The sequence below is a fragment of the Callithrix jacchus genome, chromosome 16 (genome assembly GCF_049354715.1).
Source record: "Callithrix jacchus isolate 240 chromosome 16, calJac240_pri, whole genome shotgun sequence".
Lineage (NCBI taxonomy): Eukaryota > Metazoa > Chordata > Mammalia > Primates > Cebidae > Callithrix > Callithrix jacchus.
Genome location: NC_133517.1, coordinates 12,966,055 through 12,993,025, shown reverse-complemented (window position 1 = coordinate 12,993,025; position 26,971 = coordinate 12,966,055). Strand labels below are relative to the sequence as shown.

Here is a 26,971-nt window from a genome sequence, read left to right as displayed (position 1 = left end):
CCGTTGTAATAAGTTTAGGGAGATACTGACTCATTTCTACCATCAATGCAGCCCATTGACTTTTACATTTGACTGTTTGTGCTTGTCATATTTGTCAATCCATTTTAACAGGTGAAGTGACATTTTTAGATGTAGAATTGCAGATTTGGAGACACAGCCTCCTCCACTGTACCATATCCTTTTCCCTTGGTACTCCAATGAGCTCTGCGTTCCTTCTGACTCTAAGGGGCACACCACGTGCAGACGAAAACCTGCAATGGGAATGCATCTGGCCTCATAATCTTCTCCTGGAAACTTAGGCATACTGATATCCCACTGCTAACCAATTGTCACCATCACATATAATTCAGACCAAAGTGCAGAAAAGCTATAGACATTGACAGACCTTTTAACGCAATCAGTACAAAAACCATTTAAAAACGAATTGGCATATTATTGATTGTGGACTTGGCAGGGCCTTTGGTGGTTGGCAGCAGGCAATGCTGCTCATGTTGTTCCCCAGTAATTTTCTTCCCTGAAGATGGGCGATAAAACACCAGCTGGAATCAAGGAGACGACATATCTGACCAGTTTATTACCCAGATACGGAGACCCAGAATGCAGAGTCATCAGACAACACCAGCTCTTTTGCTGAATCATCTGTAGATATGTTTCTTTTGTACCACGGGGGCAGTGTTAATTGGCTGTGTTTGGTACTTTTAAGAATTGCATTAACTGGCATTGCTTTTGGAAAAGGCTTAGATTACATTAAGATAAATGCCAAGAATGCTTCAAATGAGCATTCGGTTGCCAAAAACGTTTCAGTATCGCTATTTAATTGTACAATGATCTTTGTGTCAAGATCATTGTACAATGAAATGATATAAAGCTTCTAGTTTTCAAAAGTTCTGAGTATATTCTTTGAAGGAAAAGGAACAGTGCACATATGAGATGTCTCACTGCATAAGCTGCATTATATCCCTGTATTATTAGGCAAGCTCAGATGGTTCTCATACACCTGCTATGGGTGGATCTTTCAGGCCAACCCTCTCCTTACTTCCGTCACCTCCATTCCATAGTAGCGTCATTTGGCAAGAATGCTGATTTTCAAATCTTTTTTGAATCTCCCCATTCTGAAATGTTTACTGTTTATCACTGCTTACTTCTCACAGCAGTGAAACCTCAATTCCAGGAAGCAGAACTGCATCTCTCTCTATATAACTCTTTTACTGTCTCCTGTAGAAGGTCCCCAGCAGCCGACTTCCTCCTCAGCACCCATGGCCAGGGCACATCTATGCTCAGGTGCTTTGTTTGAGAATAGGTGTCATTCATGTCCATTGTACAGCCACTGTTGGATGTCAAATAACATGTTTTGTCTGTCTATCCCTACATGTTTTTCTTCATGGCCTTATTTAATATACTACTCTGTGATTTTTTAAATTATTAATTAATTTATTTATTTATGCATTTTGAGACAGAGTCTCTCCCTGTCACTCAGGCTGGAGTGCAATAGCCCAATCTTGGCTCACTGCAACCTTTGCCTACTGGGTTCTAGCAATTCTCCTGGCCCAGCCTCCAAGGTATCTGGGATTACAAGCACTTGTCACCATGCCCCACTAATTTTTGTATTTTTAGTAGGGATGGGGTTTCACCATGTTGGCCAGGCTGGTCTCTAACTTCTGACCTCAGGTGATCTGCCTGCCTTGGACTCCCATAGTGCTGGGATTAAAGGCATGAGCCACCATGCCTGGACTGTGATTTTAAATATTAGCACTAACCAAATGCTTTTTGGAAAAATTGCTATGAACAGATTCTAGCAGTCTTCATATCTATCAAGGAGGGTACATATGCACTCATAAACTGACTTTCAAAATAACCAAACTGTGGTTTTAAATATGATCCCTAAAAAAATCATTTTATATTATTTGTATATAGATTACTTATCTTCTTTGCCAACTATTTCCATTTCTGCTGCTTCACCAAAGCCAACACCAACTCACTATTCCCCATTTTTGTTCTTGTTCTCTAGAGGATTTTTGGTCCTGAAGGATCTGAATACTTATTCCATCCTTTTACTCTGCCTGCATTTATCCCTTCCCCCCACCGAAATAGTGTCAGCCTCAAAATAAATGTGTGAAGTTAGAAGTCAAGACAGTCTTATGAAATGGAAGGTGGGGGATGGCAGCTTAAAAGGGGCCCGATGGCAGGGGTCTGAGATGTTGGTAATGTTCAGTGTCTTGATATGGGTGGATGGGTATTTTCTGTTTGTGGAAATGTATCAATATATTTTAACATGATTCATTTACTTTTATGTTCATTCAAAACATCAACTTAAAGAAAAAAATCAGTTCATTTGGTCATCCTTAAACCTTCAGGTACTCCATTTCTCCTCTGAGCCTATCTTTCCAGTTTGCTCACCAATTTAGCAGATAAAAAAATACTGAATTCATTATAAACAATCTGAGGCAATCATTATTTTTATCATTGATTTCTTCCATCTCCACAGTCACAATTACATTTTTACCCAGGTAGGCAATATGAATGCTTTCAAGCAGGAGTAATTTATCCTAGAGATCTTCCTATTGATCATCTTCCCGACAGGCTGCCATGTCACGTGGTCTAATTAGATGTCTAAGAAAACATCCGCTGAGGCTGCATTTGAATTTCTGTTGCAGATGACACCAGAGCATTGGAACACAGTAATGAATCCCATAATCAATATCACTCAAAAGAACTCACATGGGTGGTGTCATGTCCTTCCTACCAAACGTGATCAATAGTCCTCAGCCACTGTAGATGATTCATCCTGGTGCTCCTTCATAAAAGAAAAAAATGGGAGAGTAACTAAAGAAGGATTTTGTTAGGAAGTCTTTTACAAATCCATATGAATTTGCTATACTTCTTTGTGCTCACACACACACCATACATTCATGCGCACATACACCATGTCCACACACAGCCATGTATGCACACACACGTACACATACACATACACATACACATACACATATACATACAGCATGAAGGTATGTGCATACACTCTTTCAATTTCCTTTTTGGAAGAGCCATAATATTACAAGCAGCCAGGCCTAACTATATGACAGATAAATGAATTAGAATGAATAAGCTTTTCGGTCCTAAATAACTACATTTCATATGGCACATTCTTTTATTTCTTTAATAGTATTCTGGTGAAGAGAAAATATTCAGGCCAAGACTAACATTTCCTTCAGTGGAAATAGAATAAATAATCCTTGGGAAAGAAACCTGTCATATATCTGCCCCCACAGTACAGATGGAGTGAATTTAACAAAGAGAAGCATTTAGTGAGTGCTTCCTGTGACCTACCTATGACACATTTGAGGCAGTAAAATACAAAAATAAAAATATTTGTATATTTTGCTGCCTCAAATGTGTCATAAGTAGGTCTTACATTAGGCACAAAGGAAACCAGTAGGGGAAATACACAGCTTAGAGTCTAAAGGAGGAAGCGGACCTGTAAACATTTAGTTACAACATGGTATTTGGCAGATATTTGTTGAGGTGTACTTTTACCCTGCTTCTGGAATAGAAAGCCTTATTAAGCACCTAACATAGCAAGTTGGATCATGTATTGCCATCTTAGTCAGCAAACCTAAGAGGTGGTTCTTGCCTAAGTTTATTTATTGAAATAAAATTTTATTTAATTAAATAATATGGCTGATACCCATAGGAAACTTGCCTGGGCTTCATAGATAAACTGGCCAATCATTTGCCAGTTTGCTAACTAGGTCCAATCATTACATCATTTCTAATCCAAATGGCCCGTTGATAACAGCCCCAATGACATTCTCCTGTTCTAATTGGCCAACCACCATCTTGCAATATAGAGGATAAATTTCAAGTGGAGCCACGAACAAAGTGCAGATGACTCTGAACAAATTCTTCTGACTCCTGGGTAAAGGACAACTCAAGCGCCTCATTCCAGTGGCAGTGAATTGATGTGAAGCTTATTATGTGAAGGCAGAGCACATGTCTGCCTCTGGAGCTTCCTAGAGAAAGGATGTAGGCAGGTGATCAGCCATGAAAGGAAATGGCATTTAGCTTCGGGGTTTTCAGAATAAGAAAAAGGTCTTGCTCCTAAGACAAAGAGAAAGGAGAAAACCTAGAGGAGCAAGAAAACCTCTACTAGGATTTTCCACTTTTCTTTCTCCTTAAGAAATGGACCAACAGAAGCATAGGATTTCTTAAAGCAGTGAGCACTGGAATGTAAGCTGACAAATAACCAATAATTTTTCGATAGTGAAACATTTTATGATTTTTATATGCCCTAGATCATCATAATGTAGTACCCAATATTTCATGGGCTCTGAACAAATACATGTTGACTGAAGAAACAAATGAATAACACCTTTGGTGCATTAGATAAAAGGAAAGAAAATATAATATCAGGAAAAGCTGGGGAAGGGGAATTCACATCTCTTGAATTCTATAGCAACTCTGCTACCATAGTCACATGATTTGGGTTGTCTCATTTGTAAAGTTGGGCGACTGGTTTACTCTTAGGAACACTTTCTACTTAGATGCTTCATGTTTTTTGAGAGAGAAGCAACTATGTATACATCAGAGAAGTGTACCATACAGTGTATATGAAAACCTAAATGTCTGCAAAGAGTAGTTTCATTCTAAAACTGTGGCTCAGACTAACTAGGCAGTCCTCAAAATTGGTAATTTATTATACACAAAACTTATCTATTTTACTGCCTCAAATGTGTAATAGGTCGGTAATTTATTATATAGAACTGTGAATATAAAGAGAAAGTATTTCTGTATTTGGTAGACGTAGTGGATTGAATGGTGGCCCCAAATGGCACGTCCATCTCCTAGTTCCTGGATCTCTTACATGACAAAAGAATGAATATTACTTTACACAGCAAAAGGTATGATTAAATTAAGGATGGAGAGGAGATCATCCTGGATTATCTAAGTAGATTCTAAATGCAATCACAAGGATCCTTACAAAATAGACACATGGAGAAGACAGATACAGAAAAGGCAATGTGAAGACAAGATAGAGAGAGATATGGTTACGAGCCAAGGAATGATGACAGCCACCGCACACTGGAAGAAGTAAGAAAGAAATTTGCCCCTGGGAGAAAATAGCCTCCCAGGTAATTTGTTATAACAGCAACAGGGGCTGAATGAGGTAGACTAGGCTACAATTTGAAGGGGAAATATCTAACTAACTACTTTGTTGAAATTTACTGATTCAGAAAAATCCACTGTAATATAGTCAATGCAGTGCTCCAAGTATGAGGCACAAAATGGAACCCTAACTGCAGAACTGTGGGCCAGAGGGCCTTCCATGAACATCCAATGGCCACTCAAAGGAGTGGTTTAGACCCTGGAGGTTCTTCCACATATAAGCAATGTGATTCAGAACAACTTATTTAACCTTTTTAAGACTCAATTTTTAAAAATTTGTATAATGAGGATACTAGTTTATATTGTGAATATTAAATAAATTAATGTACACAAAGCACTTGGTAATGCAGTGGTTGCTTTATGTATTAGATATTCTTATCAAGGGCATTATTAGTAACCACTCCCAGTAATGATAGCTTTTGCAGCAAATACCTTCTAAGGAAGCAAATACTATTTCCAGAGAATGGTATCTATTAATAAACTTGCATTGATAAAACTGTAACAATTAAACAAACTATATTGCAGATATCTTTTTTATAAGGCAATTAGGACTGTGCTGTGGATTCTAACAGAGCAGGTGAAGGAAAGATATTGTCCATTTTATCACATTCTATTTCTCATATGGCCCAATTTCGTACATTATTTTCTCATCGGGGTGGGAAAAGAACAGGAATTGATCCTGTTATTAAGTTACACCTCTCACAACTTTATTATTTCATTGGCAAGTGGAATCACTTGGATAAGAATGAATAAAAAAGTATGAAAGTTATGATAATGTGACACCTACTTTTAAAATAGAGACATACAAATTGCAGTTTGTTTAATGAGAGATCTTTTTATAAGTATTATGAGGCAAAATTATCTCTCAGGCATCATTGTGATCTGTTAGATTTGAATATTTTTGACCAAAAATAACAATGTTCACACTGGAAAGGATCACATTATTTCTCATAAGGGGTTGCAGCCTGCAGCATGGCCATTCTGACAAGCTGAGAAGCATAGCCTCTTGTCAGAAGCCATAAAGAGAGTCCTCAGGGGAGCGGCAAAGGGAACAGAAATTTATGCTGAGCAGAGTGGCCAAATATATACATTTAATAAACCATGGGAGGGATCATGAATTTTTATGAAAGGAGAGATGTACCATGCACAGTTGAGCTTCATCCCTCTCTGTGGGACACATGTTTTTTAAATGGTGACATTAGCATGGTCTGAGAGTAAAGTTTTCAAGCCTCTGACACCAGAAGGTGAAGCAGAGGACAAGAAAACTTTGCTGCACAGCCTCCTACACTGGCCAGAACCAGTTTATGGCCAGTGGTCTCTTAACAGGAAGGAATCGTGGTTATTCATGCCAAAAGCAAGGGAGTGGGGCAAGGCAGAAGAATGGGGCATGAAGGCAGGGAACATAAGGCCGATCCAAGCTGACTTCCTGGAACTAAAGGAACATGAACTAAATGAAAGCACCTCAGCAATGACAGGAACGTGAATGACTTTGTGACTTCACTTCATCCTCTCCATTCATGGCGTTTACACTTTGTAAGTTCGCATTCATCCTCTGTTTACACAGATCACACACCAAGTAACATCCTCTCCATTTACAACAGGGCGCATTCTGAGTAAATGACTCTGTGGCTTCACTCTCTTCGTTTACATAGAATATTTGACAAGTAACCAATGGGAAACCTCTAAAGAATTGAAACCCCCAAAAATTCTGTATGTGGGGCTCTTGAGCCTCCTCTGTGCTGGAGCCTGCTCCCACACTGTGGAGTGTACTTTCGTTCTTAATAAATCCCTGCTTAATAAATGCACTGCTTTGTTTGTGCATTTTCTCCAATTCTTTGTTTAAGATGCCAAGAACCTGGACACCTTCTACCAGTCGTGGGGAGAGGGGCATCAGGCAGTTGGCTGATACCAGGTGGGGAGTGAGTCTTTCAAAAGGGCTGATTTCTAGCCATGCTCAGTGGCTCACACCTGTAACTCCGGATCTTTGGGAGGCTGAGGCAGGTGGATCACCTGAGGTCAAGAATTTGAGGTGAGGATTTTTTTTTTCTTTAGGGCTGGAACTGTGATTTAATATTAAGTCAAGAAAATGACCTCTAACAATCACTGCAGTGGCAGAGAAGAAATCCTAAGAATTGGGGCAAGATGCAGCACGATTTTTCTCTGGCTCTTGGACATCTGAGAGAGGCTCAGGAAGTCCTTGGCTTAGTCATCATCCATACCTAAAGCTGCTCCTCCAGCCACATTCCTGCCTTTGTGGTCTAGATGCTTAGCAGAGTCATACTCAGGGCAGGCACACCTCTTGCTCCAGAAAACCCGACTAGCTTGACTCACTCCTCTCCTGGGCCCAGAGAGGCCAAAGATGATAATGGTTGGTCAGTGCTAAGAGCCGGGCCACTCCGACCCTGACACTGGCTTCCCTGTCTGCATTTGGCAGAAGATAAAGTGAACAAGAGTCCAGTCCAACGCCCCAGCCCCCTGCCCCCAACTAGCTGAGATGCACAGTGACCCTGGAAGATGTCCAGCCAGCCTCCAGGCTGAGAGGGAAATAGGCACATGCCCTATTAGGGGGGCAGCTCCCTGAAAGGGCAGCAGAGAAAGCAATCAAGGGTGCCCACTGGGTCAGAAGGGGAGCCTGAGACTCCAGAAGCAGAAATGGCGAGGGTGGTCCAGCACGTAGTGGTTTACTAATCAAACCTCATGTGACAGGCCAGGAAAGTCCTCCAGGCCGGTGGCAGCTGAACACAGTTCCTTGGTGGAGAGGTTTACAGGAACATGGTATAGGCCATGAGGAGGCTTATGAGAAGGTCAGCCTTGGAGAAGTCCCACATGGGTCTTCTGAAAAAAAGTTATACCACCCCTCCTCCAAAAAAGAACCCTATAATCAAATTAAGAGACCCACTGTGGCCTGTGATGGGGAGGAAGAAGAGTTCTGTAGCAATTGTGGGATGAGAGTAGTTCTTCCTGGTGACTGAGTCTGGCCATGTGGGGCCTCAGCTGGCCAGTGAAGGCCTGAGCGTGGTGTCTTCCCATCTTTATTGCTTTCCAGGGAGAAGGGAGGGATCCAAACATCAAAATGGGAGCCATCAGATCTTTCAAAGCGGAATGTGCCCAACATGTACCCACTAGAAGCCTGCAGCGAGATGTGGCTGCTACACTGGAATGAGGGCTGTTCCTTGGATGACACCTGTTCCCTGCCCCACTACCCCTCGGCCTTGCACTGTCTCCAAGGTGCAGGAGAGACTGAATATCCTCCAGTGCCGCTCTTGGAGCTGTACCATGTCACTGTCAAGGTACTCCAAATGGATACAGTAGAGCCACCAGTACACATGGGAAGTCTAGGCTTCCCTCGAGCCACCAGTACACATGGGAATTCTGGGCTTCCCTCATGCCCATGTAGAAGGGGATGACAGTGACACATGTTCTCAGTTGTTTTGCGGTGAACATCGCAGAGCTCCAGCCAGGTTGATTCTTCTCTTGCCAGGCCCTTAATGTCTCCCAAGCCACAGAACAGGATGCTTTTGTCTGGTCGTACAGAAGAAATCTTTCAAAGAGCTCATGTTGGATGGGAACCTGATCAGTGGAGGTGTAGGGGAGGATGTCTTCATGGCTGACATAGTCCAGGCCTGGGATGGCATAGAGGACGCAGCTGTCATCATGGTTAGCCAAGAAGGTCACAGCTTCTGTCTGAGATCTCTGAGATACATGTGGGCAGTCACGGGCATCAATCAGCACCTGATAGTAAGTGTGAGTTTTGCCTTTTACCTCCTTAGAGCCATGGCCAGCAGGGTTCTCTGTTTTTTCTGGAGCTGCAGAAGCCACATCCTGGTCATACAGTCTGGCCTGCCAGGGAAACAGGACAACACCTCAGTAGCCAAAAGCGCCATGAAGGAAGAGTTGCTCGGTCTCATATTTTCCATTCTGTTTTGGCACCTCAAACACACCAACTGTCTCCAACACTTGGCCCTCTGGTCAGTTTCGGGACAAGAGGTTCCTCCGTGTTGTTGTGGTCACCGCTGGCAAGAAGGCCCCAGTTCCAGCCGCCGCGCAGAGCGACCTCGGCCACCGGGCTCCAGTCAGAGACCGGGACCACCAGTGGCTGCCGTGGCCTTGAAGTCAGCCTCTCCAGGCCCAGCTCCTGCCTCCCAGTGGCCTCCTTTGGCCAGTTCCTGCCTCCCCTCAGCCTCTCCAGGTTCAGCCTCTGCCTCCCTCATGGCGACCTCCCCAGGCCCAGCTCTCCTTCCTGGCCACGTCTGCAGGCCCAAGTCCTGCCTCGCAACAGCCTCTTTTGTTTCTGCTCCTGGCCAGCTCCTGGTGGCCTTGCCTTTGTTGGCCTGAAGCTTCCTCAAGTAGAGCTTTCCAGGCCTACCTTTTGCCTCCTGGTGGCCTTGACAGGCCCAGCTCCTGCCTGACAGTGGCCTCTCCAGCCCAGCTCTGCAGCTTCCCTGCAGCCTCCCCAGGATCAGCTGTTGCTTGACGGTGGTTTCCCCAGGCCAAGTTCCTGCCTGCCTCCTGGCTGGACCCACAGGTCCAGCTTTTCCCTCACATTGGCCCATTGAGGCCCAGATCATGCCTCTGGCGGCCTCTCCGGGCCCAGCTCTGGCCTCACGCTGGCCTCTAGTGTAGGCCCATTCACCCTCACAGTGGCCCAGCTGTCTAGGCCCAGCTCATACCTCTGACGGACTCTCCTGGGCCAGCTCCTGCTTCCTGGCGGCCTCTCCAGGCCCAAAGCTTCCTCTTGTGGGCCTGTCCAGGCCCAGCTCCTGCCTGTGGTAGGCCCCTCTAGGCCCAGCCTCTGCCTCTCAATGGACCCTCCAGGTTCAGCTCTTGGCCTCACTATGGCCTCTCTCAGGCCCAGCTCTTGCTTTTTTGGCAGCCCGTATGTACAGGCCCAGCTGTGGCCTCCCAGTGGCCTCTTTAGGCCAAGCTGGTGCCTCCTGGTGGCCTTTCCAGGCCCAGCATTGGCTTTCTGTCATCCTCTCCAGGCCCAGAACATTTCCAAGTCAGCCTCTCTGGGCCAAGCTCTTCCTCCTGGCTGTGTCTACAGACCCACTTCCTGCCTCACAACAACGACATTTGGCCCAGCTCCTGCCCAGCTCCTGGCAGCCTCTGTAGGCCACAGCCTTCCTCAGGTCAGACTTTCTAGGCCCACCTTCAGCCTCCCAGCAGCCCAACAGATCCAGCTCCTGCCTGACAACAGCCTCTTCAGGCCCAGCCCTTGCCCTCAGTGTCAGCCTTCCCAGGCCATCTCTGCCTGCCTGCCTGGTGCCAGTGTGGACAAACCCAGCTCCTGCCTTTCCGATGGCCTCTTTAGGCACATCTCATGCCTCGCTGTGGCCTGCCCAGGCCGAGGGAGACTCCTGCCTCTAGGCAGCCTCTGCAGGCCCAGCTCTCGGTCTTCCAGGCCTAGTTCTTGGAAGCCTTTTGGCGGCCCCTCCAGGCCCAGCTCATGCCTCTTGTGGCCTCTCCAGGCCCAGGTGCTGCCTCCCAGCTTCCTCTCCAGGCCCAGCTCTTCCTCCCAGCTGTGTCTACAGGCCCACCTCTTGCCTCGCCTCACAACAATTTCTGTGGACTCAGTCAGCTCCCGCCCAGCTCCTGGCAGCCTTTGTAGGCCTGAAAGGTCCTCAAGTCAAGCTCTCAAGCCCACCCAGCTCATGCCTCATGGTGACCTATCCAGGCTCAGCTCCTGCCCTCCAACTGCATCTCCAGGACTTAAATTCCCCAAGTCAGTTTCTCTCAGTCCAGCTCCAGCCTCCTCCCAGTGGCCTCGGCAGGCCTAAATGGCCCTGAAGTCAGCTTCTCCAGGCCCAGCTCCTGCCCTCCCAGAGGCCTCTACAGGTGCAAAACTTTCTGACGTGGGTCCCTCCAGGGCCAGCTCCTGCCTCCCAGTGGCCTCCTTCAGCCCAGCTCCTGCCTCCCTTCCGGCCTCTTCAGGCTCGGCCTCTGCCTCCCTCATGGCGGCCTCCCCAGGCCCAGCTCTTCTTCTTCGCTGGGTCTACAGGATCAACTCCTGCCTCGCAACAACCACATTTGTCCCAGCTCCTGCCCAGCTCCCAGCTGCCTCTGTAGACTTTAGTTTTTTTCAAGTTGGGCTTTCAAGGCCTTCCTTCAGCCTACCAGTGTCCCAGACAGACCCAGCTCCTGCCTGACCACATCCTCTTCAGCGCAGCTATTCCCCATATGGGCCTTTTCTGGCCTTGTTACTACCTGTTTTTCAGCCATTTTGGCAGGCCTGTTTGCCTCACAGTGGCCTCCTCAGCCCCATCCTCTGAGTCACGTCTGCCTCTCAAGATTCGGCTTTTTTTTCACAGCAGCCTTTCTTATACCAGCTTGTGCCTCACCATGGCCTCTCCAGGCTCATCTTCCGCCTCATGGCAGTTTTTTCTGCCCTGCACTTGCCTCACAGTGGCCTCTTCCGGATCCAGCTCTACAGGCCTTTGATCGTCAACGGCATCAAAAAGCCAAAGCTTCCCTGCAGTGCGCCTTGCTAAACACCTGTCTCTATTTTTAACCTCAAGAGTGTATTTCTGACAGATTTGTAGTAAATTCTGCCTGTGTCTTTTTACAATGATGTCTCTTTTATTTAGTGTCTCATGGTTTTTCTTGGGTTCAGAGGGGAACGGGCCTCTGCTTGGGCTGTTTGTCTTTGCCCTGGATGTGGTAGCTTCTCATTTCTTCTTTTTTTATATTTTTTACAGTTAACTTTTTTGTTTTCCTTAGGGTCTTGCTCTGTCACCCAGGCTGGACTGTCGCCGTGTGATCATGCTTCCACTGCACCCTTGGCCTTTTGGCCTCCACTGATTTTCCCAAGTCAGCATCTTGAGAGGCGTAGACTACAGGCATCTGCCATCATCCCTGACTAATTTCTGATTTTTTCTGAGAGGTTGGTTCTCACTCTGTTGCTTAGGCTGGTCTTAAACTTGTGGACACAAGCAATCCTCTTGCCTGGGCCTCTTAATATGCTGAGATTACAAGCATGAGCCACCATCTGTGGCCTGTCGTTTGCTTGGCATGAAGTATTAAGAATTTACTTTTTGATTAATATACTATGATTATATACATTTGTGAATGTATAGATATTTTAAAGTTTTCTGGGATACCAATTTTTCCTTTTCTTTCTTTTTTTTCTTTTTTTTTGAGGCAAGTTACTGCTTTGTCATTCAGGCTGAAGCACACTGGTGTGATCTTGGCTTACCGCAACCTCTGCCTTCTTGGCTTAAGTCATTCTCCCACCTCAGCCTCCTGAGTAGCTAGGACCCTAGGTACAAGCCTCCATGCCCATCTAATTTTTATATTTGTTGTAGAGACGGGGTCTCACCATGTTTCCCAGGCCAGTTTCAAACTCCTGGGCTTAAGTGAGCCTCCCCCCTCAACCTCCCACTGTGCTGGGATTACAGGTGTGAGCCACTACACCTGGCCTGCCATTCTCTTTTCATGGATCATTAAGAATTTACTTTTTAATTAGTATACTATAAATATATATGTAGATATGTGTGTATATATTTATATGTGAATATATGTATATATATTTTCATAGCATACACATACTCCCACATATACATTGTGAAAGAGAGATTTCCATATCTAGAAATTGAGAAGCTTCTTCCAGCTTTTGAAATCACCCTTAGCACAAACATGAAAGAAGTACAAAGTATCATTATTAATGACCACGGACCAAGATGACCATGAGTCAATAGTACTTTGCACCTCAACCGCCTTCCAGCAGAGCATCTCAAAGGGCTGAATATATCTGAACATCCTACCCTTTCACATAGACGAGGATGCTTTGTAATTACTACTTCTCTTGAGACCTCAGTGTGACCCTCATCAGTGTGAAATCAGAAACTATTCCTGACCAAACCTGTTAGTCAACATCCCAAATCATAGAGATGTTGAATAACAGGTTTGCTCAGGAAATAGTTACTGCATTTAGTTTGTCATGACAAACTCCTGGCCTAGGCAGATGGAATATTGCAGAAATGTGTGTGTGTGTGTGTGTGTGTGTGTGTGTGAACATTCTTGCACACAGATGTGGGGTTAGAAGTAGGGGGGCTGAATTTGATAAAACCAGAAGGGGGTAGGGGCCACCAGGGTCCCCCACTCCCCGGCCCAGTACCCATCCCGGCCTGACTGCGTCCCCGCCCCTCCCTGCCCCGGGTCGGGGCTGCCGCCGCCGCTTTCCCGGGTTCCTGCCCCCAGGCCCCGTTACAGGGGCCATGAGGCCTCGGCCTCGCGGGCACCCACCAGAGGAGATGGGGCTCTGCAATCGCACCTTCCTGACGCTGGTGCTCTTCTGCCTGTGCGCCTTCTTCTCGCTGTCCTGGTATGCAGCGCTCAGCGGCAAGAAAGGCGATGTCATGGACTTTTGTCAGCGGGAATTCCTGGCGCTGCGGGATCGGTTGCACGCAGCTGAGCAGGAGAGCCTCAAGCGCTCCAAGGAGCTCAACCTGCTGCTGGATGAAATCAAGAGGGCCGTTCCGAGAGGCAGGCGCTGGGAAAGAGAGAGCAATCGCACCTGGGACCGCCTATTGAAGCCGGGGAACGGCTCGCACCGGCAGGAGCTACACCTGCCCACTGTCTTCCACCACCTACCACACCTGCTGGCCAAGGAGAGCAGTCTGCAGCCCGCTGTGCGCGTGGGCCAGGGCCGCACCTGAGTGTCGGTGGTGATGGGCATCCCGAGTGGGAGGTGCACTCGTACCTGGCTGACACTCTGCACTTGCTCATCTCCGAGCTGAGCCCACAGGAGAAGGAGGACTCAGTCATTGTAGTGCTGACTGCAGAGACTGACCCACAGTACACTTCAGCAGTGACAGAGAACATCAAGGCCTTGTTCCCCACCGAGATGCATTCCGGGCTCCTGGGGGTCATCTCACCCTCTCCCCACTTCTACCCTGACTTCTCCTGCCTCCTAGAGTCCTTTGGGGACCCCAAGGAGAGTCAGGTGGAGGACTAAACAGAACCTCGGTTACTGCTTCCTCATGATGTACGTGCAGTCCAAAGGCATCTACCAGCTGGAAGACAACATTGTGTCCAAGCCCAACTACCTGAGCACCATGAACTTCGCACTGCAGCAGCCTTCAGAGGACTGGATGATCCTGGAGTTCTCCCAGCTGGGCTTCATTAGGAAGATACTCAAGTCGCTAGACCTGAGCCTGATTGTAGAATTCATCCTCTTGTTCTACCGGGACAAGCCATTGACTGGCTCCTGGACCATATTCTGTGGGTGAAAGTCTGCAACCCCGAGAAGGATGGGAAGCCCTGTGACCAGCAGAAGGCCAACCTGTGGATCCGCTTCAAGCCGTGCCTCTTCCAGCCCGTGGGTACTCATTCCTCACTGGCTGGCAAGATCCAGAAACTGAAGGACAAGGACTTTGGAAAGCAGGCACTGCAGAAAGAGCATGTGAACCCACCAGCAGAGGTGAGCACAAGCCTGAAGACATACCAGCACTTCACCCTGGAGAAAGCCTGCTTTCTCCTGCTCGAGGACTTCTGGGCCTTCATTCCAGCCGCTGGGGACTTCATCCGCTTCTGTTTCTTCCAGCCCCTGCAACTAGAGCGGTTTTTCTTCCACAGTGGGAACACTGAGCATCCAGAGGACAAGCTCTTCAACATGTCTGTGGAGGTGCTGCCTTTTGATAACCCTCAGTGGGAGGAGGCCCTGCAGGAGGGCCGCGCTGCCACCCTCCGGTACCCTCGGAGCCCCGACCACTACCTCCAGATCGGCGCCTTCTACAGGGCAGTGGCAGACAGAAAGGTGGACCCAGCCTTCGGCGCTCTGGAAGCTCTGCGCCTCTCCATCCAGACTCCCCTGTGTGGGTGATTCTGAGCGAGATCTTCCTGAAAAAGGCGGACTAAGCCGAGGGTCTCTGAGGGTACCCTGTGACCAGCCCTGAAGCCCACATTTCTGGGGGATGTCCTCACTGCCGTCCCCAGAGGGCCAGATATGGCCCCGCCTGAAGGGTTCTGCCCGGCGCCAGGCTTGGGTCATCCTGGGATCCGCTGCTGGCCCGGAGGCCCCAGGAGCTGGTGCTGTCCTCACCCGACAGGCCGCGGAGGAGGCAGGCGGCCCCCACACTGTGCCTGAGGCCGGAAACTGTTCGCACCCTGCCTGCCCCAGCCAGGTCATTTTAGAAGAGCTTTTTCTTGGGCGCATGCTGTCTCTGGTTCGAACACTGGAATGCATATACTACTTTATGTGCTGTGTTTTTTATTCTTGGATACACTTGATTTTTTTTCACGTAAGTCCACATATACTTCTATAGGAGTATGACTTGTAATAAAGGTTTAATTTTTTTTTAAAAAAAAAAGCATGGAGCTTCAAGAAGCAACGGGAAGAAGGTCTGCGCCTTCTTTATTCTGTTCAGAGGCCTCTTCACAAGTTCATTACCGCTGTTCAGTCTCCGCACGCAGACACCCATGTGCACCGGGGTGCACTTTCTACTCTGATCGCTGGGCCTGTGGGTGAGATCAGTCACCAGCTACGGAAGGTGTCTGACATGGAAGAGCTTACCCCTCCAGAGCATCTTTCTCATCTTCTACCATTTTCAAGGTGTTTAATAGGAATAATAATAACGTCTTCAAATGTAGTCAGGTCATTTTTGGATGAGTTAAAGGCGTGTGTGGCTTCTGACGATATTCAAGGCATTGTGTGCCTCACAGCTGCCGTACATATTATTCTGGTTATTAATGAAGGTGAGCATAAAAGCTCAAAAGTGAAGGAGGTTGCAGCCACTGTTCACAGAAAACTAAAGACGCTCATGGAAATTTCTTTGGAAGAGGATAGCATTGAAATATTTCTCTATGAATCATCATCAAGAACTCTGGGAGAACTTTTGACTTCATTACCAAGCCAACATCTCCAGATATGTAAAAATAGGGAAAAGGGACTCAAAATGAAATGCCTGTGTATTTTCCTATTGTTTTTATTGTTAATACGCATATAATAGGGAAAGGATGGGATTTTTTTTGTGGGGATGCGGGAGGGTGTAGGTTACGGAGTAGAGAGAACTCAAAAACTTCTTCCATTTTTGCCCAGTGCCTGTGTAAATAACATATTTAATATAAAGGACTCCATGTATGAATGGTGTAGAAATCCGTGATTTGAAGAAAAGAAAGATACTTTTGTAGCAAACCTGGTTGTTTTTAAAAATGACTTTTATATATGTAATATTGCTTACAAACTATGAGTAATAAAGCAATGACAATAAATAACATGGAAAAACCCCTCTCTACTAAAAAATATTAAAAGTATCCTGGTGTGGTGACACACACCTGTAATCTCAGCTACTGGGGAGGTTGAGGCGGGAGAATTGCTTGAACCTGGGAGGTGAAGATTGCAGTGAGCCAAGATGGCGCCACTGCACTCCAGCCTGGGCAGCAGAGCAAGACTCCATCTCAAAAAAAGAATAAAAAATAACAAAAGGGCTGGTTTCTGCTTTACCCTTAAGGAAGAAAGCCTTACTGCGTTTGGCAAGGGGGTTTAACAAGGCATATTTGACCTCCTAGCTCATCAGGGCCAGAACTAAGTTTTTAAGGTTTTCTTTGGGGTCCGTCCCCTTTGCCAAGAAGGGGCTATTCAGTCAGTTGGCAGGCTTAGGATTTTATTTTTATTTCTCAAGATTAATGACTTTATAGTAATTGATAAATCAGCCACAGAGCACATAAAGTAAACAAGAAATTATATGATCACATGTTGAAAGAGAAAAAAACCTTTCGACTCAAAAATTAATAGTCCAATTCTGAATTTACCATTTTGTGTTACTATGGATTCTCGAGCTTTCATGTAACTGTAACTGACACGAGTCTGTGAAGGTTTTCCAGGTAATGCTTTATTGCTTATGTCCCAGCACAGGGGAGCCAGCTCCCTGTGGGCAGGTCTTCGTGGTGTTTCAAGAAGGGCAACATGAATAATTGCGAAGTACCGTGTGAGGCAAAGCTGCAGAGTGCGCAGGCGCAGTGAGAAATCACGTTAGGACACGCATTGCAGGGTGAGGCTGGAGGTCAGGAGCGTCATTCTTCCAGTCTTCCGTGCATGTGAGTGGTGGGGTGAACTCCCTTAGGAGAGATTTATGATGGGCTGGCTGCTGCTTACCTTAGCTTTCCCACATGGGTTGCAAAGTTTTGTGGTCAGCGAGAATGGCGCCAGTGGGGGTGGTGCAAAGTCTGATGGTTAGCAGGTGTGTATGGAAAAATACGTTATGAGGTGGTGAGGGTGGGATCCCATCCTTACTCTGTCTCATATGGAAAGAAGAAAGATTAAAAGTAAAATATATTGAAAAAATATTTTCAAAGAGCAATTCTTGTTTGAAAAAGAATACATTGAAAAATATGTTCTTTCTGATTCTTTTATTGGGGATTTTGAGGCCACTTTTCTGACGTGATCCCATATCCCAGGCCCCTAGTTCCTCTGCCAATGAAGTTGACAAATTTCCTGAGCAGAATTGGGATTCCTTACAGAGTATGATCAGCTGGTCCTCACGTTGTCTCACCCAAATAACAGGAATGGACTAAAAAAAAAACACCCTGTATTTATTTTCAAGGCTGACATAACAAAGGACCACTAATTAGGTGGCTTGCAATAACAGAGATGTTTCCTCTCACAGATTTGAGGCCAGATGTCACAAAAGAAAGAAAGAGCAAAGACAAGCTCCATCTGAAACTCACAGGGGAGAACCCCTCCTTGCCTCTGAAACCTGCAGGGGAGAATCCTCTGCCTCCCCCAGCATGTTTGTCAGCAGTCCTGGCACTCCCTGGCTTGTGGATGCAGCATTCCAGCGCTGCCTCTGTGGTCATGTGGTCCTCCACTCCCTGTGTATCGCTGACTTCTCCCTTTATTTTTATTTTATTTTTGAGAAGGAGTCTTACTCTGTCACCCAGGATAGAGTGCAGTGGTATGGTCTCAGCTCACTGAAACCTCTGCCTCTTGGGTTCAAGCGATTCTCCTGCCTCAGCCTCCCAAGTAGCTGGGACTACAGGCACACACCACCACACCCAGCTAATTATTGAATTTTTAGTAGAGGGATTTCACTATGTTGGCCAGGCTGGTCTTGAACTCCTGACCTCATGATCCGACCGCCTTGGCCTCCCAAAGTGCTGGGATTAGAGGTGTGGGTCACCACACCTGGCCTCTTCTTCCTTTATTATAAGAACAACATATATATTGGGTTAGGACCCACCCTACTGACCTCATCTTAACTTTGTTACTTTTGCAAAGTCTCTATTTCTGAGTAACGTCACATTCACAGATACTAGGGGTTAGGATTTCAACATATTTTGAGGAGACACCATTTAACCCAGGGCATGCTCTACTGCCCACATTGCTAGTGTCTGCTCCCCTCGGTATTCCTTTTCCCTCTAGACTCTCCCAAAAACAGTGCAGAAGATGAAATAGATAATTTTTTTTCCTCTGGTCTGTGAAGTTTCATCCCTCAAACAGCCCTTGTCAGAGTTGCTCTCGTTAGAGTCATGCCATTTACACTTTTAAGTTCGCATTCATCCTCTGTTTACACAGATCACACACCAAGTAACGTCATCTCCATTTACAATAGGGGGCATTCTGAGTAAATGACTCTGTGGCTTCACTCTCTTCGTTTATATAGAATATTTGACAAGTAACCAGTGGGAAACCTCTAAAGAATTGAAACCCAAAAAAATTCGGTATGGAATTTGGGACTCTAACTAGACTTGGACTCTAATGAGAGCAACATAACAATTCCTTGCTTAGCCAAAGGCTCCACCCCACCATGCAGGCACTGTGGCCCTGGAGACTGCTTTGTGCTGGAAATGGCTTTTGGGAAAATCTGCACTGCCTCTGCTCCTCAACCACTGCCGTGGAGAACTCTGCCTGCTGCTCCCAACAGGCACTAGCTCTGGCTTGGGAAATGTACAGTTCTGTGGGATCAGTTTTCTGGCCAAAGTGGGAGCAGCTAACTACTAACATTCCGTTTTCAATCTAGAATTACCTACTGAGCTTTTAAAAATGCAGATTCTAGACCCATCCCAGACCTTCCTTTTCAGAATCTCTCAGGCATGTGTATTTCTCAAAAGCTCCATCAGTGATTCATATGTGCAGCAAATGCCCCATCCTTTCTAAAATGGGAGCCACACAGGAGTCAGCTATCCTTCCACCTGCTCTCAAGATTGTGCAGTATCATGGACTCCTCCCTGGGGGAATATGGTCTAAATTACTTTCCCATATGTCTAGCGCTGCCAGCCTATGGCACCGGACACCTGCCAGAGCCCCAGCTGAGCTATGTGCCGGCAGTCTTAAAGGTATCAGTTCCCCTAAATAGAGACGCCTTCAGTGTCTGTGGGATTGGGGGCCTTCAGGCCTTGCCTCTCAGTGGATGGCGGGCATGTTACTGCAGAGCAACCACACGAGCAATGTTATAGTTTAGCTTGTTTGACCTCTCCAAATCTCATGTTGAAATTTGACCCTAACATTGGACGTGGGACCTGATGGGAGGTGTTTGGGTCACGGGGCAGATCCCTCTCACATGGTTTGGTGCCCTTCTCATGGTAATGAGCTCTCACTCTGTCCGTTTCTGGGAGAGCTGACTGTTGAGAACAAACAGCCTGACACCTTCCCCCCATCTTGCCTCCTCTCTTACCATGTGATCTCTACACATACCAGCTCCGCTTGTCTTCTGCCATAAGTGGAAGCAGGCTGAGGCTTTCACCAGATGCCCGATTTTGAACTTTTACAGACATCAGAATCACGAGCCAAACAAACCTTTTTTCCTTATGAATTACCCAGGCTCTGGTATTGCTTTACAGCAACACAAGTGGACTAAGGTAGGTCAGTTTGCTCACCTGGGCACACTCATTCAGCAGGATCATGTGTAGAGTAAAGAACGTACAGAAAGGAAATGTGGCCCCTAGTGTATTCCTGGAATACTGTAGGTATGAGGTGATGGGATCCGGAAAAGGAATAAAAAGCAGTAGACTAAATTGAGCAAAGTGCTGGACTGGAAAGATGCTGTTGAGGAATGATTGGCAGGTGTTATGGACCAAATGTCTGCATCTGTGTCCCTTAAAAATATATATATATTTTATAAAATATACAGCCTCACGCCTGTAATCCCAGCACTTTGGGAGGCCGAGGCAGGTGGATCACGAGGTCAAGAGATGGAGACCATCCTGGTCAACATGGTGAAACCCCATCTCTACTAAAAATACAAAAAATTAGCTGGGCACGGTGGCGCGTGCCTGTAATCCCAGCTACTCAGGAGGCTGAGGCAGGAGAATTGCCTGAACCCAGGAGGCGGAGGTTGCAGTGAGCCGAGATCACGCCATTGCACTCCAGCCTGGGTAACAAGAGCAAAACTCCGTCTCAAAAAAAAAAAAAAAAGAAAAGAAAAAAAAAAAAAATATATATATATATATATATATATGTTGAAACTCTAATCCCTAATGTGTTGGTATATGGAGATGGGACCTTTCGAATGGAAGGTAATTAGACCATGAAGGTCCCATGACCTAACAAGATGATGGGATAAATGCTTTTTTTCTTTCTTTGAGATGGAGTCTCGCTTTGTCGCCCAGGCCAGAGTGCAGTGGCGCAATCTTGGCTCACTGCAACCTTGCCTCAGCCTCCCAAGTAGTTGGGATTACAGGTGCCCACCACCATGCCAAGCTAATTTTTATATTTTAGGTAGAGACGGGGTTTCATTTTATTGGCTAGGCTGGTCTCAAACTCCTGACCTCATGATCCCCCCACTTTGACCTCCCAAAGTGCTGGGATTACAAACCTGAACCATTGTGCCCGGCTCCTTTTTTTTTTGAGACAGTCTTACTCTGTCACGCAGACTGGAGTGCAGTGGTGCGATCTCGACTCACTGCAACTTCTGCCTCCTGGGTTCAAGCTATTTTCCTGCCTCAGCCTCATAAGTAGCTGGGATTACAGGCACCTGCTACCACACCTGGCTAATTTTTGTATTTTTAGTAGAGACAGGGTTTCATGATGTTGGCCAGGCTCATCTTGAACTCCTGACCTCAGGTGATCTGCCTGCCTTGGCGTCCCAAAATAAATGCTTTGATAAGAAGAGACACCAAAGACCTTGATTTCTTTCTTCTCTTATGTGAGGACATAGTGAAAAGAAGGTGGTCAGGACATCACCAGACACTGGACCTTCAAGCCCCTTGCTCTTTTATGTCTCAGCCTCCAGAACTATGAGAAATAAATGTTTATCGTTAAGCCACCTGGTCTCTGGGATTTTTGTTATAGCAACCTGAGCTGACCAAGCCTGCAGGACGTGGAGACAGCCTTCTCACTAATAGACCTGAATTGTAAAACACACTATGCCTTCTCCCAAGAATCCAGACACATACCTGGCATGTTTTCTCCTTTACTCTTGCCCCATTCTTCAAAGTGGAATCTGAGCTACAGACTTCATGTCACTGGTGTTGACATCCACTCCTCTCTTCCCTATTAGATGCCACCACCCTGATGGAGCCAGACCTAATTCCTAAATGCCACCTTCTTAAACACCACTCTCTCCCTGCTGTGGTCCTACCATAATCTGCTTTCAGACAAATCTTCCTAAAGGACAGGCCTTCTCATGCTCCCCTCCCCAAACTCCTCAGGAGGTCTCCACTGGAAAACATCCAGTTCTATAGTATGGTCCAAAAGATCGGCACGGTTTTCAGCCTAAATCCCCAACTTGATTGCTGCTGCTTCTTTGTGTATGACTTGTATGCTTACAAATTAAAGACATTGCTGGCCCCAGCCCAATAGTTCCTACCTCTATGTCTTTGCATCTGCTTTTCTATCTGAAATGCCTCCTCTTGCACTAGGTCTCCCACATTCCCCTCTTTACTTATCTAAAATCTATTCTTCTTTAAAGGATCAATTCAAGTGCCTCTTCCTCCAGGAAGTCTTTCTAAATTTCTCCTGAATTGCCACCTCCCACTGAACTCATAGCTTTTTAGTTATTCCTCTGAGGCATCCGTCTCTTTCTCCTTGTTTTGTAGGTACTCATAAAAAGATTGTATCTCCCTAAGTGGATTGGAATTCATCTTTTTATTTAGAGAATTTAGCAGTTTCCTGTACTTTACCTTGCTATTTCATATTTAGAAAGAATATTTTTTAAATCCTATTGGATTTCTTTATTATGAGATTGTATGAGGTTTTGGAGAGAGTAAAAAAGCAGAATATAAAATGTGAAGGGTTTTTTGTGTCTCTATCTCCTTCAGTTCTGCTCTGATCTTAGTTATTTCTTGTCTTCTGCTAGCTTTTGAATTTGATCTGCTGCTCTAGTTTTTTTTAATTGTGACAATAGGGTATCGATTTTAGATCTTTTCTTGCTTCTCATGTGGGCATTTATTGCTATAACTTTTCCTCTAGACACTACTTTAAATGTGTCCCCGAGATTCTGGCACATTGTGTCTTCATTCTCATTGGTTTCAAAGAACATCTTTATTTCTGCCTTCATTTCATTATTTGTCCAGTAGTCATTCAGGAGCAGGTTGTTCAGTTTCCATGTCGTTGTGTGGTTTCAAGTGAGTTTCTTAATCCTGAGTTCTACTTTGATTGCACTGTGGTCTGAGAAACTGGTTGTTATGATTTCCGTTCTTTTGCATTTGCTGAGGTGTGATTTACTTCCAACTATGTGGTCAATTTTAGAGGAGGTGCAATGTGGTGCTGAGAAGAATGTATATTCTGTGGATTTGGGGTGGAGAGTTCTGTGCATGTCTATTAGGTCAGCTTGGTCCAGACCTGTGTTCAAGTCTTGGATATCCTTGTTAATATTCTGTCTTGTTTATCTGTCTAATATTGACAGTGGAGTGTTAAAGTCTCCCACTATTATTGTGTGGGAGTCTAAGTCTCTTTGAATGTCATTAAGAACTTGCTTTATGTATCTGGGTGCTCCTGTATTGATGCATAGATATTTAGGATAGTTAGCTTTTCTTGTTACATTGATTCTTTTACCATTTTTTAATGCCCTTCTTTATCTCTTTTGATCTTTGTTGGTTTAAAGTTCATTTTATCAGAGACTAGGATTGCAACCCCAGATATTTTTTCTATTGGCCTGGTAAATCTTCTTCCGTCCCTTTAAGTTTATGTGTGTCTTTGCACATGAGATGGGTCTCCTGAATACAGCACGCTGATGGGTCTTGACTTTTTATCCAATTTGTCAGTCTCTGTCCAGATTGAGGCATTTAGCCTGTTTACATTTAAGGTTAAAGTTGTTATGTGTGAATTTGATCCTGCCATTTTGATATTAGCTGGTTGTTTTGCCCATTAGTTGACCCAGTTTCATCATAGTGTTGATGGTCTTTACCATTTCGTATATTTTTGCTGTGGCTGGTACTGGTTGTTCCTTTCCATGTTTAGTGCCTCCTTCAGGAGCTCTTGTAAGGCAGACCTGGTGGTGTCAAAATTTCTCAGCAATTGCTTGTCTGTAAAGGATTTTATTTCTCCTTCACTTATGAAGCTTAGTTTGACTAGATATGAAATTCTGGGTTAAAAGTTCTTTTTTTAAGGATGTTGAATATTGCCCCCCCCCACTCTCTTCTGGCTTGTAGGGTTTCTTCAGAGAGATCCAATGTGAGTCTGATGGGCTTCCCTTTGTAGGTAGCCTGACCTTTCTCTCTTGCTGCCCTTAGCATTCTCTCCTTCATTTCAATCCCAGTGAATCTAATGATTATGTGCCTTGGTGTTGCTCTTCTTGAGGAATATCTTTGTGGTGGTGTCTGTATTTCCTGGATTTGAATGTTGGCCTGCCTGGCTAGGTTGGGGAAGTGCTCCTGGATGATATCCTGAAGAGTGTTTCCCAGCTTGGATTCATTCTCCCTGTCACATTCAGGTACACCAATAAAATGTAGATTAGGTCTTTTCACATAATCCCATATTTCTTGGAGGCTTTGTTTATTTCTTTTCACTCTTTTTTCTCTATTCTTGCCTTCTTGTTTTATTTCATTGAGTTGATCTCCAGTCTCTGATATCCTTTCTTCTGCTTGGTCAATTCGGCTATTGAAACTTGTGTATGCTTTGTGAAGTTCTTGTGCTGTGTTTTTCAGCTTCGTCAAATCGTTTATGTTCTTCTCTAAGCTGGTTATTCTAGTTAGCACTTCGTCTGACCTTTCTTCAAGGTTTTTAGTTTCCTTGCATTGGGTTAGACCATGTTCTTTAGCTCAGAGACGTGTGTTATTACCCACCTTCTGAAGCCTGCTTCTGTCAATTAATCAAACTCATTCTCCATCCAGTTTTGGTCCCTTACTGGTTAGGAGTTGTGATCCTTGGATGAGGAGAGGCCTCCTGGTGTTTGGTGATTTCATCCTTTTCGCACTGGTTTCTTCCCATCTTTGTGGATTTGTCTACCTTGGGTCTTTGAAGTTGGTGACTTTTGGATGGGGTCTCTGAGTGGACATTCTTTCTGTTGCTGTTGAAGTTATTTCTTTCTGTTTTTCAGTTTTCCCTCTAACAGTCAGGCCCGTCTGCTGCAGGACTGCTGGAGGTCCACTCCAGACCCTGCTTGCCTGGTAATCACCTACGGGAGCTGCAGAACAGCAAGGATTGCTGCCTGTTCTTTCCTCAGGCAGCTTTGTCCCAGAAGGATGCCCATCCAATGTCAGCCAGAGCTCTCCTGTATGAGGTGTCTTTTTGGATATATGGGGGTCAGGGAGCCACTTGTGGAGGCAGTCTGTCCCTTATCAGAGTTCAAGTGCTGTGCTGGGAGCTCTGTTGCTCCCTTTAGGGCTGCTTGGCAGGGACCTTTAAGTCTGCTGCAGCAGAACTCATAACCCCCCTTTTTCCCAGGTGCTCTGTCCCAGGAAGGTGCCTTTTTTCAGAGATGCCCTGCCCAGCAAGGAGGGAATCTGGTCACAGTCTGCCTGCAGAGGCACTGCTGAGCTGCCATGGGCTCCGTTCAGCTGCTGTGTAAACTTCCTCACGTTTTATTTACACAGGTAAGATTAGAACTGCCTTGGCAATAGCAGATGCCCTTCCCTGAGCTGAGCTCCACCATCCTGGGTCAAGCTTAAACTACTATGCTGGCTGTGAAACTCCCAAGCCAGAAGGTTTTAGTTTGCTGGTCTTTGTGGGGGTGGGATCTGCCGAGCCAGATCACTTGGCTCCCTACCTTCAGCTTCCCTTATTTCAGGGAAATGGGAGGCTCTGTCTCACAGGTGTTCCAGGTGCCCGCCAAAATGGCCACCCGGATTTGTGCTGAAAACCCTCACCACCAGCTGAAACAGCTACTCAGATCTGTGCTGGAAACACATGGTGCTTGTTGGCCCGGTAGAAATTTCTTGATCTGCGGGCTGTAAAGTCCATGGGAGAAGCACAGGATCTGAACTGGAGTGCCAGAGTGGCTGGAAAAGTCCAAAGAAATTATTAACTGAAAAAAAACTTTTCTTGAGAAACTTAAGACTAGATATTGGCATATCTCCCTACACATATAGGGCATATGGCATATTGGATTGTTTAAATGAACCTAATATCAAAAATGCATTGATACAAACCTCAAAGCTGGTTTTCTGTCTCTTAAAAGAGTAAAGTTTTCTTGGCTCATTAATCTTATTTGAAACTTTTGTGGGTTTTTTTGTTTTTTTTTTTTACATAACCCTTTGAATGATCTACCTTGAAAACAAAGTTTTTCTTTATCTTATAAAATAAGTTCTTGTATTTCATGTTGTCTTTTATCAGATCTTTGATTACTTAAGAAAATTGCATTCTCTTTATTAAAAGAGATAATTTTTTTCTACAACTGTGTAACTTTCTCGCTTTTGAAGTCTTTTAATTATCACTTTGGATAAATGGATATTGCTTCATAATAAACTGTGATCCTATTTGATCAAATGTCTTAAACCTTTAATATTTTTGACAAACTTTTCAAAATCAAATTCTAAATTAAGTGTTTTCGATCTCTAACTTTCGTATGTTCTTGAGGGCTCTTTAAAAATTGCAAAGGACTTGTCTCTTATGTTGCAAATAAGGAATATTAAACTAATTAGGTTTATTTAATATGTTAAATTATATGGGAAGCAGTGCCAAATAAGTAATGCTAAACCCTATTTAAGTTATGTCTATGGGAATGTTATTGATATGAATATTGCAGAAATTACATAATAATCCTAGAAAACTGACATGTCCTGGTATAACGTTATCAGTTGTAATTTCTATCATTGTGCTATTTCTATTATTGTGCTGTATGCCTCAGATATAACCAAATTTCCTTGTCAATTACATCATTATTATAATGAACTTTCATCCGATTTTTGACCATAGGCATTTTAAGTCTTGTCATCCACAGACAGTTAGTTGTTTTACTCTAGTACTTTTCTGAAAGCTTTTGTAAGCAACTATAATCCTCAAGTGTTTCATCATTAATGAGATTCATGAAAAGGACTCTGACAAGTATAAGTACAACTTTCTGATGTTTAAGATTATATCATTAGACTGGGTAAGAGTTTCCAGAACTCTGATGAGGAAACAGAGAGGCTCATGGAACCATTGATCAAGATCAAGCAGAATAAGAATTAGTCGTGTAAGACTGAATAAACTGATGAAGAAAAACTATGCATTAGAATGAGCTTTTTATTTGAAATTTTGTTAGTCCTTTAACGTTTCATTTTCCAGATTTAAGGAAACCTTTTTCTTTTCTCATAAGCTATCTATAGCTTATAGCAATTTGGCAAATTGTACCTTTGTAAACAGAATTAAAACAATTACCTTTTCTCTCTACCTGATTCCCTCCGGAACCCAGAAACTGTTAGCTAGTATTCTTATTTTCATGGTAATATAGTTATTTGCATAAGTTCAAAAAGAATCTCTTCTCTTTATAAAGGGCACCATAGAACATTGAAC

At 45.0% G+C, this 26,971-nt stretch overlaps 2 pseudogenes; one reads left to right on the top strand and one right to left on the bottom strand.

The window, feature by feature from the left end:
* Nucleotides 1-413: 413 nt before the first annotated feature.
* Nucleotides 414-11,382, bottom strand: LOC100389005 (polymerase delta-interacting protein 2-like; annotated as a pseudogene).
* Nucleotides 11,383-13,412: 2,030 nt separating this feature from the next.
* On the top strand, nt 13,413-15,018 carry LOC100394676 (alpha-1,3-mannosyl-glycoprotein 4-beta-N-acetylglucosaminyltransferase B pseudogene; annotated as a pseudogene).
* The last annotated feature ends 11,953 nt before the right edge of the window (nt 15,019-26,971 follow it).